The sequence below is a fragment of the Panulirus ornatus genome, chromosome 32, assembly GCF_036320965.1.
Source record: "Panulirus ornatus isolate Po-2019 chromosome 32, ASM3632096v1, whole genome shotgun sequence".
NCBI classification, from domain to species: Eukaryota; Metazoa; Arthropoda; class Malacostraca; order Decapoda; family Palinuridae; genus Panulirus; species Panulirus ornatus.
The window spans coordinates 20,702,906-20,719,287 of record NC_092255.1 but is presented as its reverse complement, the minus strand read 5'-3'; the positions used below and the strand labels follow the sequence as shown (position 1 = coordinate 20,719,287).

Sequence of the window (16,382 nt, the reverse complement as noted above, 5' to 3'; positions counted from 1 at the left end):
TCTCAGCTTTCTTCTTTCACACACTTTACCAAACTCAGTCACCAGCTTCTGCAGTTTCTCACATGAATCAGCCACCAAAGCTGTATCATCAGCAAACAACTGACTCACTTCCCAAGCTCTCTCATCCACAACAGACTGCATACTTGCCCTTCTTTCCAAAACTTACATTCACCTCCCTAACAACCCCATCCAAAAACAAATTAGACTACCATGGAGACATCACACACCCCTGCCGCAAACCAACATTCACTGAGAACCAGTCACTTTCCTCTCTTCCTACACATACACATGCCTTACATCCTCGATAAAAACTTTTCACTGTTTTTAACAACTTGCCTCCCACACCATATATTCTTAATACCTTCCACAGAGCATCTCTGTCAACTCTATCATGTGCCTTCTCCAGATCCATAAATGCTACATACATATCCATTTGCTTTTCTTAGTACTTCTCACATACATTCTTCAAAGTAAACACCTGATCCACACATCCTCTACCACTTCTGAAACCACACTGCTCTTCCCCAATCTGATGCTCTGTGCATGCCTTCACCCTCTCAGTCAATACCCTCCCATATAGTTTCCCAGGAATAATCAACAAACTTATACCTCTGTAATTTGAGCACTCACTTTTATCCCCTTTGTGGTGAGAGTGAGCGAGCTTGGGAAGGAGACTTGTGTAAGGAAGTACGAGGAGAGACTGAGTACAGAATGGAAAAAGGTGAGAACAAAGGACGTATGGGGAGTGGGGAAGGAATGGGGTGTATTTAGGGAAGCAGTGATGACTTGTGCAAAAGATGCTTGTGGCATGAGAAGCATGGGAGGTGGGCAGATTAGAAAGGGTAGTGAGTGGTGGGATGAAGTAAGATTATTAGTGAAAGAGGGGAGAGGCATTTGGAAGATTTTTGCAGGGAAATAATGCAAATCAGTGGGAGATGTATAAAAGAAAGAGGCAGGAGGTCAAGAGCAAGGTGAAAGAGGTGAAAAAGAGGGCAAATGAGAGTTGTAAGTGTGGTGAGAGAGTATCATTAAATTTTAGGGAGAATAAAAAGATGTTTTGGAAGGAGGTAAATAAAGTGCGTAAGACAAAGAAACAAATGGGAGCATCAGTGAAGGGGGCTAATGGGGAGGTGATAACAAGTAGTGGTGATGTGAGAAGATGGAGTGAGTATTTTGAAGGTTTGTTAAATGTGTTTGATGATAGAGTGGCAGATATAGGGTGTTTTGGTCGAGGTGGTGTGCTGAGTGAGAGGGTTAGGGAGAATTATTTGGTAAACAGAGAAGAGGTAGTAAAAGCTTTGCGGAAAATGAAAGCTGGCAAGGCAGCGGGTTTGGATGGTATTACAGTGGAATTTATTAAAAAAGGGGTGACTTTAGTGTTGACTGGTGAAGTGCCTGAGGATTGGCAGAATGCTTGCATAGTGCCATTGTACAAAGGCAAAGGGGATAAAAGTGAGTGCTCAAATTACAGAGGTATAAGTTTGTTGAGTATTCCTGGTAAATTATATGGGAGGGTATTGATTGAGAGGGTGAAGGCATGTACAGAGCATCAGACTGGGGAAGAGCAGTGTGGTTTCAGAAGTGATAGAGGATATGTGGATCAGGTGTTTGCTTTGAAGAATGTATGAGAAATACTTAGAAAAGCAAATGGATGTGTATGTAACATTTATGGATCTGGAGAAGGCATGTGATAGAGTTGCTCTGTGGAAGGTATTAAGAATATATGGTGTGGTAGGCAAGTTGTTAGAAACAGTGAAAAGTTTTTATCGAGGATGTAAGGCATGTGTACGTGTAGGAAGAGAGGAAAGTGATTGGTTCTCAGTGAATGTAGGTTTGCGGCAGGGGTGTGTGATGTCTCAATGGTTCTTTAATTTGTTTATGGATGGGGTTGTTAGGGAGGTGAATGCAAGAATTTTGGAAAGAGGGGCAAGTATGCAGTCTGTTGTGGATGAGAGAGCTTGGGAAGTGAGTCAGTTGCTGTTTGCTGATCATACAGCACTGGTGGCTGATTCGGGTGAGAAACTGCAGAAGCTGGTGACTGAGTTTGATAAAGTGTGTGAAAGAAGAAAGTTAAGAGTAAATGTGAATAAGAGCAAGGTTATTAGGTACAATAGGGTTGAGGGACAAGTCAATTGGGAGGTAAGTTTGAATGGAGAAAAACTGGAGGAAGTAAAGTGTTTTAAATATCTGGGAGTGGATTTGGCAGTGGATGGATCCATGGAAGCGGAAGTGAATCATAGGGTGGGGGAGGGGGTGAAAGTTCTAGGAGCATTGAAGAATGTGTGGAAGTCGAGAATGTTATCTTGGAAAGCAAAAATGGGTATGTTTGAAGGAATAGTGGTTCCAACAATGATATATGGTTGCGAGGCATGGACTATAGACGGAGTTGTGCGCAGGAGGGTGGATGTGCTGGAAATGAGAGGTTTGAGGACAGTATGTGGTGTGAGGTGGTTTGATCGAGTAAGTAATGAAAGGGTAAGAGAGATGTGTGGTAATAAAAAAGAGTGTGGTTGAGAGAGGAGAAGAGGGTGTTTTGAAATGGTTTGGTCACATGGAGAGAATGAGTGAGGAAAGATTGACAAAGAGGAGAGAATGAGTGAGGAAAGATTGACAAAGAGGATATATGTGTCAGAGGTGGAGGGAGCAAGAAGTGGGAGACCAAATTGGAGGTGGAAAGATGGAGTGAAAAAGATTTTGAGTGATCGGGGCCTGAACATGCAGGAGGGTGAAAGGTATGCAAGGAATAGAGTTAATTGGAATGATGTGGTATACTGGGGTCGACGTGCTGTCACTGGATTGAACCAGGGCATGTGAAGCGTCTAGGGTAAACCACGGAATGTTTTGTGGGGCCTGGATGTGGAAAGGGCGCTGTGGTATTGGTGCATTATACGTGGCAGCTAGAGACTGAGTGTGAACGAATGTGGCCTTTGTTGTCTTTTGCTAGTGCTACCTTGCCCATATGCAGTGGTTGTCATTTCAAGTGTGACAGGGTGGTGACGGGAATGTATAAGGGAAGACTATGAATTATGGACACGTGTATATATTTATATGTCTGAGTGTATATATATGTATACATTGAGATGTATAGGTATGGATATGTGCATGTGTGGACATGTATGTATATACATGTGTATGTGGGTGGGCTGGGCCATTCTTTCGTCTGTTTCCTTGCGCTACCTCACTAATGCGGGAGACAGCGACAAAGTATAATAAATAAATAAATATTTATTTATTTTATTTTTTTATGTATTTATTATACTTTGTCACTGTCTCTTGTGTTAGCGAGGTAGCACAAGGAAACATGAAAGAATGGCCCAACCCACCCACATACACATCCACACACGCACATATACATACCTATACATCTCAACTATACATATATAACCAAACACAGACATATACATATATACACATGTACATGATTCATACTGTCTGCCCTTATTCATTCCCGTTGCCATCCCGCCACACATGAAATAACAACCCCCTCCCCCCGCATGTGCGCAAAGTAGAGCCAAGAAAAACAAAGGCCACATTCGTTCCCACTAACAACTTGCCTCCCACACCATATATTCTTAATACCTTCCACAGAGCATCTCTATCAACTCATATGCCTTTTCCAGATCCATAAATGGTACATACAAAAATCCATTTGCTTTTCTAAGTATTTCTCGCATACATTCTTCAAAGCAAAATGTGATCCACACATCCTCTATCACGTCTGAAACCACACTGTTCTTCCCCAGTCTGATGCTCTGCACATGCCTTCACCCTCTCAATCAATACCCTCCCATATAATTCCCCAGGAATACTCAACAAACGTATACCTCTGTAATTTGAGCACTCACCTTTATCCCCTTTGCCTTTGTACAGTGGCACTATGCATGCATTCCGCCAATCCTCAGGCACCTCACCATGAGTCGTACATACATTAAATAACCTTACCAACCAGTCAACAACACAGTCACCCCCTTTTTTAATAAATTCCACTGTAATACCATCCAAACCCGCTGCCTTGCCAACTTTCATCTTCCGTAAAGCTTTTACTACCTCTTCTTTGTTTACCAAATCATTCTCCCTAACCCTCTCACTTTGCACACCACCTCGACCAAAACACCCTATATCTGCTACTCTATCATCAAACACATTAAACAAATCTTCAAAATACTCATTCCATCTCCTCACATCTCCACAACTTGTTATCACCTCCCCATTAGCCCCCTCACTGATGTTCCCAGTAAAAGCTTTATAGAAGATGAAAGCCGGCAAGGCAGCAGGTTCGGATGGTATTGCAGTGGAATTTATTAAAAAAGGGGGTGACTGTATTGTTGACTGGTTGGTAAGGTTATTTAATGTATGTATGATTCATGGTGAGGTGCCTCAGGATTGCCGGAATGCTTGCATAGTGCCATTGTACAAAGGCAAAGGGGATAAGAGTGAGTGCTCAAATTACAGAGGTATAAGTTTGTTGAGTATTCCTGGTAAATTATATGGGAGGGTATTGATTGAGAGGGTGAAGGCATGTACAGAGCATCAGATTGGGGAAGAGCAGTGTGGTTTCAGAAGTGGTAGAGGATGTGTGGATCAGGTGTTTGCTTTGAAGAATGTATGTGAGAAATACTTAAAAAAGCAAATGGATTTGTATGTAACATTTATGGATCTGGAGAAGGCATATGATAGAGTTGATAGAGATGCTCTGTGGAAGGTATTAAGAATATATGGCGTGGGACGCAAGTTGTTAGAAGCAGTGAAAAGTTTTTATCGAGGATGTAAGGCATGTGTACGTGTAGGAAGAGAGGAAAGTGATTGGTTCTCAGTGAATGTAGGTTTGCGGAAGGGGTGTGTGATGTCTCCATGGTTGTTTAATTTGTTTATGGATGGGGTTGTTAGGGAGGTGAATGTAAGTTTTGGAAAGAGGGGCAAGTATGCAGTCTGTTGTGGATGAGAGAGCTTGGGAAGCGAGTCAGTTGTTGTTCGCTGATGATACAGCGCTGGTGGTTGATTCATGTGAGAAACTGCAGAAGCTGGTGACTGAGTTTGGTAAAGTGTGTGAAAGAAGAAAGTTAAGAGTAAATGTGAATAAGAGCAAGGTTATTAGGTACAGTAGGGTTGAGGGTCAAGTCAATTGGGAGGTAAGTTTGAATGGAGAAATACTGGAGGAAGTAGTGTTTTAGATATCTGGGAGTGGATCTGGCAGCGGATGGAACCATGGAAGCGGAAATGAATCATAGGGTTGGGGAGGGGGCGAAAATTCTGGGAGCCTTGAAGAATGTGTGGAAGTCAAGAACATTATCTCGGAAAGCAAAAATGGGTTTGTTTGAAGGAATAGTGGCTCCAACAATGTTGTATGGTTGCGAGGCGTTGGCTATGGATAGAGTTGTGCACAGGAGGGTGGATGTGCTGGAAATGAGATGTTTGAGGACAATATGTGGTGTGAGGTGGTTTGATCGAGTAAGTAATGTAAGGGTAAGAGAGATGTGTGGAAATAAAAAGAGTGTGGTTGAGAGAGCAGAAGAGGGTGTTTTGAAATGGTTTGGTCACATGGAGAGAATGAATGAGGAAAGATTGACCAAGAGGATATATGTGTCAGAGGTGGAGGGAACGAGGAGAAGTGGGAGACCAAATTGGAGGTGGAAAGATGGAGTGAAAAGATTTTGAGTGATCGGGGCCTGAACATGCAGGAGGGTGAAGGGTGTGCAAGGAATAGAGTGAATTGGAACGATGTGGTATACCAGGGTCGACGTGCTGTCAATGGATTGAACCAGGGCATGTGAAGCATCTGGGGTAAACCATGGAAAGTTCTGTGGGGCCTGGATGTGGAAAGGGAGCTGTGGTTTCGGTGCATTATTACATGACAGTTAGACTGAGTGTGAATGAATGGGGCCTTTGTTGTCTTTTCCTAGTGCTACCTCACACACATGAGGGGGGAGGGGGTTGTTATTCCATGTGTGGCGAGGTGGCAATGGGAATAAAAAAAGGCTGACAGTATGAATTATGTACATGTGTATATATGTATATGTCTGTGTGTGTATATATATATGTGTACATTGAGATGTATAGGTATGTATATTTGCGTGTGTGGACGTGTATGTATATACATGTGTATGTGGGCGGGTTGGGCCATTCTTTCGTCTGTTTCCTTGCGCTACCTCGCTAACGCGGGAGACAGCGACAAAGCAAAATAAATAAATAAATATATATATATGATAAGTTCCCAAGTGCACTTTCATGTAATAATCACATCATCAGGGGAGACTCAAGAGAGAAATATAAGTCAGTTGATGTACATCGAAGAGACAAAGTTAGGATGCCATTTGGTAAACTAAAAGGGGCGGGAGCGTGGGGCTGGAAATCCTCCCCTCCAGTTTGTACTTTACAAAAAGAGGCAACAGAGAATCCAAGAGAGGATTTTCTCTCTAAGGCTTGGTCCTCTGTTCTTAATGCTACCTCTATTGCAGGAAATGGCAAAGTGAGTCAGTTGTTGTTCGCTGATGATACAGGGCTGGTGGCTGATTCATGTGAGAAACTGCAGAAGCTGGTGACTGAGTTTGGTAAAGTGTGTGGAAGAAGAAAGTTAAGAGTAAATGTGAATAAGAGCAAGGTTATTAGGTACAGTAGGGTTGAGGGTCAAGTCAATTGGGAGGTGAGTTTGAATGGAGAAAAACTGGAGGAAGTGAAGTGTTTTAGATATCTGGGAGTGGATCTGGCAGCGGATGGAACCTTGGAAGCGGAAGTGGATCATAGGGTGGGGGAGGGGGCGAAAATTCTGGGGGCCTTGAAGAATGTGTGGAAGTCGAGAACATTATCTCAGAAAGCAAAAATGCATATGTTTGAAGGAATAGTGGTTCCAACAATGTTGTATGGTTGCGAGGCGTGGGCTATGGATAGAGTTGTGCGCAGGAGGATGGATGTGCTGGAAATGAGATGTTTGAGGACAATGTGTGGTGTGAGGTGGTTTGATCGAGTGAGTAACGTAAGGGTAAGAGAGATGTGTGGAAATAAAAAGAGCGTGGTTGAGAGAGCAGAAGAGGGTGTTTTGAAGTGGTTTGGGCACATGGAGAGAATGAGTGAGGAAAGATTGACCAAGAGGATATATGTGTCGGAGGTGGAGGGAACGAGGAGAAGAGGGAGACCAAATTGGAGGTGGAAAGATGGAGTGAAAAAGATTTTGTGTGATCAGGGCCTGAACATGCAGGAGGGTGAAAGGAGGGCAAGGAATAGAGTGAATTGGAGCGATGTGGTATACCGGGGTTGACGTGCTGTCAGTGGATTGAATCAAGGCATGTGAAGCGTCTGGGGTAAACCATGGAAAGCTGTGTAGGTATGTATATTTGCGTGTGTGGACGTATGTATATACATGTGTATGGGGGGGGGTTGGGCCATTTCTTTCGTCTGTTTCCTTGCGCTACCTCGCAAACGCGGGAGACAGCGACAAAGTATAAAAAAAAAAAAAAAAAATATATGTATATACATGTGTATGTGGGTGGGTTGAGCCATTCTTTCGTCTGTTTCCTTGCGCTAATGCGGGAGACAGTGACAAAGGATAATAGATAAATGAAATTTTTTATTATTATTATACTTTGTCACTGTCTCCCGCATTAGTGAGGTAGTGCAAGGAAACAGATGAAAGAATGGCCACCCAACAACACATGAAATGACACCCTGAGGATGGGGGCGAAAGAATACATCCCACATATTCCCTGCGTGTTGTAGAAGGCAACTAAAAGGGAAGGGAGTGTGGGGCTGGAAATGCTCCCCTCCAGTTTTTACTTTTAACAAAAGAGGGAACAGAGAATGGGGACAAGAGGATTTCCTCTCTAAGGCTTAGTCCTCTGTTCTTAACACTGCCTCACTATTGCAGGAAGTGGCAATTATATACATGTATATATGGGTGGGTTGGGCCATTCTTTCATCTGTTTCCTTGCGCTAATGTGGGAGACAGACAAAGGATAATAGATAAATGAAAGTTTTTATTATTATTATACTTTGTCGCTGTCTCCCACATGAGCGAGGTAGCGCAAGGAAACAGATGAAAGAATGGCCCAACCCACACACATGCACATATATATACCTATAAATTTAAACGTATACCTACATATACATACACAGACATATACATACATACACATGTACATAATTCATACTTGCTGCCTTTATTCATTCCTGTCGCAACCCCGCCACACATTAAATGACAACCCCCTCCCCCCGCATGCGTGCAAGGTAGCGCTAGGAAAAGACAACAAAGGCCACATTTGTTCACACTCAGTCTCTAGCTGTCATGTATAATGAACCAAAACCACAGCTCCCTTTCCACATCCAGGCCCGCAAGACTCTCCATGGTTTACCCCAGATGCTTCACATGCCCTGGTTCAATCCATTGACAGCACGTCGACCCCGGTATACCACATCGTTCCAATTCACTTTATTCCTCGCACGCCTTTCACCCTCCTGCATGTTCAGGCCCCGATCCTTCCACCTCCATCACATATATCCTCTTTGTTGATCTTTCCTCACTCATTCTCTCCATGTGACCAAACCATTTCAAAACACCCTCTTCTGCTCTCTCAACCCCGCTCTTTTTATTTCCACACATCTCTCTTACCCTTACGTTACTCACTCGATCAAACCACCTCACACCACACATTGTCCTCAAACATCTCATATCCAGCACATCCATCCTCCTGCGCAAAACTCTATCCATAGTCCACGCCTCGCAACCATACAACATTGTTGGAACCACTATTCCTTCAAACATACCCATTTTTGCTTTCCGAGATAATGTTCTCGACTTCCACACATTCTTCAAGGCTCCCAGAATTTTCGCCCCCTCCCCCACCCTATGATCCACTTCCGCTTCCAAGGTTCCATCCGCTGCCAGATCCACTCCCAGATATCTAAAACACTTCACTTCCTCCAGTTTTTCTCCATTCAAACTCACCTCCCAATTGAATTGACCCTCAACCCTACTGTACCTAATAACCTTGCTCTTATTCACATTTACTCTTAACTTTCTTCTTTCACACACTTTACCAAACTCAGTCACCAGCTTCTGCAGTTTCTCACATGAATCAGCCACCAGCGCTGTGTATATATATATATATATATATATATATATATATATATATATATATATATATATATATATTTTGATATGTATGTATATGTGTGTGTAGGGGCGTTTATGTATATATATATATATGTGTATATGAGTGGATGGGCCATTCTTTGTTTCCATGCGTCAGCCAGGTAGCGCCAGGAAACAGATGAAGAATGGCCCATCCACTTGCATACACATATATATACATAGATGCCCATACACGCACATATACATACATATACATATCAACAAAAAACACAGTCATCTACATATACACACGTACATATTCATGCTTGCCTTCATCCATTCCCAGCGCTACCCCACTCTTCAGGAAGCAGCATCACTACCCCCTGCTTCAACAAGGTAGTGCCAGGAAAACAGACAAAAAAAGGCCACATTCGTTCACCCTCAATCTCTAGCTGTTATGTGTAATGCACTGAAGCCACAGCTTCCTATCCACATTCAGGCCCCACAGACCTTTCCATGGTTTACCCCACACAATTCACATGCTATGATCATCATGTATGATTTCTATTTGTTGATCTGTTTGGATCTTTATTTTTTTTTTTCCACATTTATATAAATTTCTGAAACTTTCTTTTCAGAGGTTTGTGTTTTGATGGAGAACCTGGAGTGAAGATGAGATTACCAATTTGAGGAGCAGACCAGCTGGCATCAAGGACTCAAGCCATCAAGGGTGCCTGCAACTAAGTCAGCATATGCAGGCCTAGAACTCCATTGGCTTGAGGACCTAGGCTTACAATCATTTTATTAATAAAAGGAAAAGCTTATGATAGAGTTGAGTGGAATGCTTTATGTGATTTGTTAAGGATACATGGGGTAGAGGGACAGTTGCTGGATGGTGTGAAAGCCAATTATAGACGAGCAAATGTATGTGTGAGTGGATGGAGAGTTGAGCAAGTTTCAGTATACATGTGGGTGTGATGCAGGGTTGTTATGTCACTGTGGCTTTTTAATACATATATATATTGTTATTCTATCTGGGAGTGGATCTGGCAGCGGATGGAACCATAGAAGCGGAAGTGAATCATAGGGTGAGGGAGGGGGCGAAAATCCTGGGAGCCTTGAAGAATGTTTGGAAGTCGAGAACATTATCTCGGAAAGCAAAAATGGGTATGTTTGAAGGAATAGTGGTTCCAACAATGTTGTATGGTTGCGAGGCGTGGGCTATGGATAGAGTTGTGCGCAGGAGGGTGGATATGCTGGAAATGAGATGTTTGAGGACAATGTGTGGTGTGAGGTGGTTTGATCGAGTAAGTAATGTAAGGGTAATAGAGATGTGTGGAAATAAAAAGATCGTGGTTGAGAGAGCAGAAGAGGGTGTTTTGAAATGGTTTGGGCACATGGAGAGAATGAGTGAGGAAAGATTGACCAAGAGGATATATGTGTCGTAGGTGGAGGGAACGAGGAGAAGTGAGAGACCAAATTGGAGGTGGAAAGATGGAGTGAAAAAGATTTTGAGTGATCGGGGCCTGAACATGCAGGAGGGTGAAAGGCGGGCAAGGAATAGAGTGAATTGGATCGATGTGGTATACCGGGGTTGACGTGCTGTCAGTGGATTGAATCAGGGCACATGAAGCGTCTGGGGTAAACCATGGAAAGTTGTGTGGGGCCTGGATGTGGAAAGGGAGCTGTGGTTTCGGGCATTATTGCATGACAGCTAGAGACTGAGTGTGAACGAATGGGGCCTTTGTTGTCTTTTCCTAGCGCTACCTCGCACACATGAGGGGGAGGGGGATGGTATTCCATGTGTGGCAAGGTGGCGATGGGAATGAATAAATGCAGACAGTGTGAATTGTGTGCATGGGTATATATGTATGTGTCTGTGTGTGTATATATATGTGTACATTGAGATGTATAGGTATGTATATTCGCGTGTGTGGACGTGTATGTATATACATGTGTATGGGGGTGGGTTGGGCCATTTCTTTTGTCTGTTTCCTTGCGCTACCTCACAAACGCGGGAGACAGCGACAAAGCAAAATAAAATAAATATATAAATATATATATGGAGTGATAAAGATGAAAGCAAAAATAAGAAAAGGGGGTGCAGAGGTGGAATGCGATAGTGAGGTATGGTGGCTGGTAGCAAGTCTGTTTGTAGATGATATTGTGATTGCTGAGAGGGAAAGAGAGTTGCAGAAGGTTGTGTGTTATATGTGTAAGCTTAGGTGATTAAAGGTAAATGCAAGTAATGGTGTGTGAAAGGAAACAGTGAAATTGATGATTTTGAGAAACCGTATAGTGAAAGAAGAAAGTGTACTAAATTGGGCTTTGGATATGAAGCAAAACTGGAAGAGGTGAGAGAATTTCCAGTATTAAGGAGTTGTTGTCTGTAAGTGTCGTGATATGGAAAGAGATGAGGAAGAAAGCAGTATCGGGTAGAAGAGTCATTGGGTCTCTTAATAGAATAATAAAGGGTAGAGGTGTAAATATGGAAGTGAAGAGAGGATTAAGGGACAGCATTGTCCTCCAAGTAGTGCAGACAAATCATGATCATGGAATGAGTCACTGAGGTCAAAGATCCATGCTGTGGAAATGAGCTATTTGAGAAGGGCATGTGGCATGACTAAATGGAATGAAATGAAAGGGTGTATGAGAGATTTGGTATGACAAGGAATGCATAAGGAATGAATTGTGGAGTGATGGGATGGGTGTAATGTAATACTTTGAGGTGATTTGGGCATGTGGAAAAAATGCAAGACAGGAAGTTTACAAGGAGAGTGTATTATATTATAATTAAAGGGGTTGGCGTAAGAGGAAGACCCCCTATGACATGGACAAATAGAGTGGAAGAATACATTCGCATGCACTATTCCTTGCATTTTTCCACCATTTCTCTTTCTCCAGTATTCTTCAACTCTATTTCCTTATGTGACAGGTGGTCTTCCTTTCACATCAACCCCTTTAATTGTACTATCATACACTGTCCTTGTAAACTTCCTGTCTTGCATACTTTCCACATGCCCAACCCCCTCAAAGAATTATGTTTCACCCACTACCACCCCACAATTCATTCTCTTTACATTTCCTGCCATAACACATCTCTCATACACCTTATTTCTCTCTTCATTCCATCTAGTCATATCACATGCTTCTCTTACATAGATCATTTCCACAACATGGATTCTTGACCTCTGTGACTCATTTCATGTACATGTTTCAGCTGCATACATTCCTTAATTTTCTCTTCACGTACAACTTACCCCTCTACCCTTAATTATTCTATTAAGGGACCCAGTAACTCTTCTACCCAGTACTGCTCTCTCCTTTATCTGTCCTTCAATATCACTAAACTACCTAAAACAGCTCCTACACACTGAAATTCTCTCACCTTTTCCAGTCTTTCTCCCCCCATATCCAAAATAATTTACTACACTTTCTTCTTGCATTCTACAAGGTTTTGCTAAATCTGTACTTTCACTCGGTTTCCTTTCAAACACCATTATTTTACTTTCATTTATCGTCAATTGCCGATGCTTACACACATGTAACCTTCTGCAACTCCTCTTCACTCTCGGCAAACAACACAGTATCATCCACAAACTGGCTTGCCACTAGCCAACACACCTCACCACCACAATCCATCTCTGCACCCACTTTTCTAAGTTTTTCTTTCATCTCTTTCATCACTCCATCCATATATATATATATATATATATATATATATATATATATCCCTGGGGACGGGAGAAAGAATACTTCCCACGTATTCCCTGCGTGTCGTAGAAGGCGACTAAAAGGGGAGGGAGCGGAGGGCTGGAAATCCTCCCCTCTCGTCCCCCCCCCCCCCCCCAAAAAAAAAGAAGGAACGGAGAAGGGGGCCAGGTGAGGATATTCCCTCAAAGGCCCAGTCCTGTTCTTAACGCGGGAAATGGCGAATAGTTTGAAATAAAATAAATATATATATATATGTATATATTAAAAAGCCACAGTGATATTGCACAGCCCTGCATCACACCCACAAGTTTGCCAAAACATTCACTCAGCTCTCCATCCACTCTTACACATGCATTTGCTCCTCAACAGAAAGCTTACACCATCTACCAGTTGTTCTACACATCCCATAAAGCATTCCACTTAACTTTTATATGCTTTCTCCAGTTTCGTAAAAGCTGCATACAACTTCTTATCTTCTATTAGGTATCTACATTTCCATGGTCATCCTCACAAAAACCCCTTACTTATTCTGCAGTCATATAACTTCCTTTCCTAACTTCTCACATTAATGTTTCCTATAATATGTCCACCTCCTCCCAATACAATTTATTTTCCATAAACTTTCTCAATTTTCTTCTAGACTCTTTATCTACTCGTTCTTTGCTTCCTCTGTCAACTTCAATATTCAGCTTCCACATCTTATATTCTTCTCTCCTTTACTGAACTTCCTCTGGTAGATTACATTTCTTTTGAATGACCTACTATTATGCCTTTTTCTTCTATAGCATTTCTTTTCTCTTACACACACTTTCCATTGTTCCTTTTTACGATTTTCTTTTATGAGGTAGTACTAACTGGAAATACAGAATTTAATTGCCTGTTGTTTTGTTATCCTCTGATTAATGTGACCAAAATGTTATGTCAGTTTCTAGACATAACATAATTGGTCAAGGGATTGAAATCCAATTGTGGATTCCTTATCGTGTAGGGCTGCAGGAGGCTGATACAATTGATGCTGTAGAGATACCTGAACTAAAGTGGTTGAACTGAGATATTTAAAATCTGCATTAGTATAATTTGTCTAATGCAGTGTTTAAAAGTAAAACTTGTATAAAATTGAGAGTAATAGGAATAGCAATCAAGACTATTCCTATGTTGTAGGAATAAGAATGATGCATCATTTGTATCAGCATACCACAAAAAATAAATAACCCAAGTGGGTAACTAAAATTCTGAACTAAACCAGGTACCCTGAATTACATTAACCCTAAATGCTTAGCATTTCAGGATTTTTATAAATACTAAAAAAAATTAGTTTTGCTACCACCTGTAGGTTAATTTGGTAACTTGAATAAACCAATATTCTGAAATGAGTAAATCCATAGGCAAAGAAAAAGGCTGTGATACAACCAACCTGTAGGTGAGTTGGGTAACATTACTGACTAAACATTCAGAAATGAAATGAACAACTATAGGCAAAGAGAAGGGGGTATGCAACCTATTTTTATCCTAGTGCCATGTTATGTATAGTTATACTAGTATTGTCTTCCTCCTATAGTGTGAATTTCAGGATATTTTCTGTAATATCTATAGCTTGGTAACTTATGAAATAAAATTTTGAATATTAAAACTGCTGTCTTGGTAAATTTATATTTATAATTGGCCAGCTTTGTTCCGATATTTTCTGTAATATCTATAGGTTGGGTTGGCAACTATTATGAAATAAAATTTTGAATAAAATTAAGAATGTGCTTTCCCCCTGATAAATATTCCATCTATAATGCTCACAAATTTTTCATTAATCAAATTTCTGCCTCAAATTGGAAAAAGCAACACCTTGATTTCAAGCATTTAATGAATAGAGATGTTCCAGTTCACCTTGATTGAACTTGGGTCTGTATGTATGCAACTCTGTACATTTCAATAACCTCACAGCAAGATTTATTTGATAACTTTTATTTCATGTATATCTAGAATTAATTATTCCTTGATGGTTCAATAGAGGAATATATGCTTCCTATCATGTTCATTAGAACAGACTCTAGCAATTAATTGTAGTAGCAGTGCTTAGGTGCTGACAAAACCCCAATGCAGAATGAATGCATTCCAATGGGGTGGTAGAAAATTCATTGCAGTACCAGTATTGAAACCAATGAGGTTAGAAGGCACTGCTACTGTTGTATGCTAGAGACGGGGAATTTTTAAATATCAACACCACAGGGGGTACACTTTATTTTGCTACAGTATTAGGGGGGGGGGGGAAGGATGTGCAATTTTGGTATCACTTTTTCAACCACACACTTCTTGTAACACAACCCTCCCACACTCTTGTGTGGGAGGGTTGTGTTACAAGAAGTGTGTGGTTGAAAGATTGGAATAGTGAAGCATGCATGGATATGTGTATGAGCACCAGTGAATATGAAGACTGTGCAAAGTAAGGATGATATAAAGCATTTCTGAAAAAAATTTAATTATCGTATAAATGGTTTTGAGAATGAGAGAAACGAGGCTGTAATGGGTGACATGAACATGTAAGTGGAATGTGATGAAACTGGCAAGGCAGTTGGTAAAATGGAGTGCCTGGAGTAAATGAAAATGGAAGTTATCTTGTGGATGTCCATGCTGTGAGAGGGGTTTATTCCTTGCAAACACCTTTTTTCAGCACATGATCCACAGGTATACATGGATGAGAAAAGATGGAAGAGAAGAGCAACAGGGCTTCATTAAGTATGTGGCAAGGGATGCAAAATTGAGAAAGGACGTGCTAGTTGCTCGAGTTGTAAGAGGATTCTTTGGAGATTTTGACCATTTCAAGGTTCTTGTGGGAATGATGATCAGGGAGAAATGGAGGTGTGGTGTAAGGAAGAATAAAGAGGTAAAAATGTTGACAAATGAGATGATGAATCAGAAAATGTGGAGGGAGAAGTTCGAAAGGATGGTGACCAAAAGTTCTGATAGAGATGCAGTGAATGCAAAGATGCAGTCATGAGTGAATAAGGTGTTTAAATTGTTTAGAGAAAAACCATTACAGATTACAGAATCAGTAGATGTATACAGGATCTTGAGATATAGGAATCCTCTACCACTTCTGAAGCCACACTGCTCCTTCCCAATCAGATGCTCTGTACATGCTTTCACCCTCTCAATCATTACCCAACCATACAATTTTCCAGGAATACTCAACAAACTTATGCCTTTGTACAATGGCACTATACATGCATTCCACCAATCCTCAGGCACTTCACCATCATCCATAAATACAATAAATATCCTTACCAAACAATCAACAACACAGTCACACCTCTTTTTTATAAATTCAACTGCAATACCATCCTTTTCCCATGTCAGCGAGGTAGTGCCCCGAAACAAGACAAAAGACCCATCCACTCATATACACACATATATACATACACGTACATATACATAACATATATATATTATATTTTTATTTTTTATTTTGTTTTGTCGCTGTCTCCCGCATTTGCGAGGTAGCGCAAGGAAACAGACAAAAGAAATGGCCCAATCCACCCCCATACACAATGTATATACATACACGTCCACACACGCAAATATACATACCTATACATCTCAATGTACATATATATAT

The 16,382-nt window shown here is 41.3% G+C and overlaps 1 long non-coding RNA gene across 1 annotated transcript in view; it reads left to right on the top strand.

Annotated features, from left to right (window-relative positions):
- The window catches only part of LOC139759160 (uncharacterized), a 35,816-nt gene extending 21,301 nt beyond the window's left edge, over positions 1 to 14,515 (top strand). The window contains exon 4 of the long non-coding RNA XR_011715003.1: positions 9,700 to 14,515. This is a non-coding gene — a long non-coding RNA (uncharacterized lncRNA). The remainder of the gene's footprint in view (positions 1 to 9,699) is intronic.
- Positions 14,516 to 16,382: the final 1,867 nt, after the last annotated feature.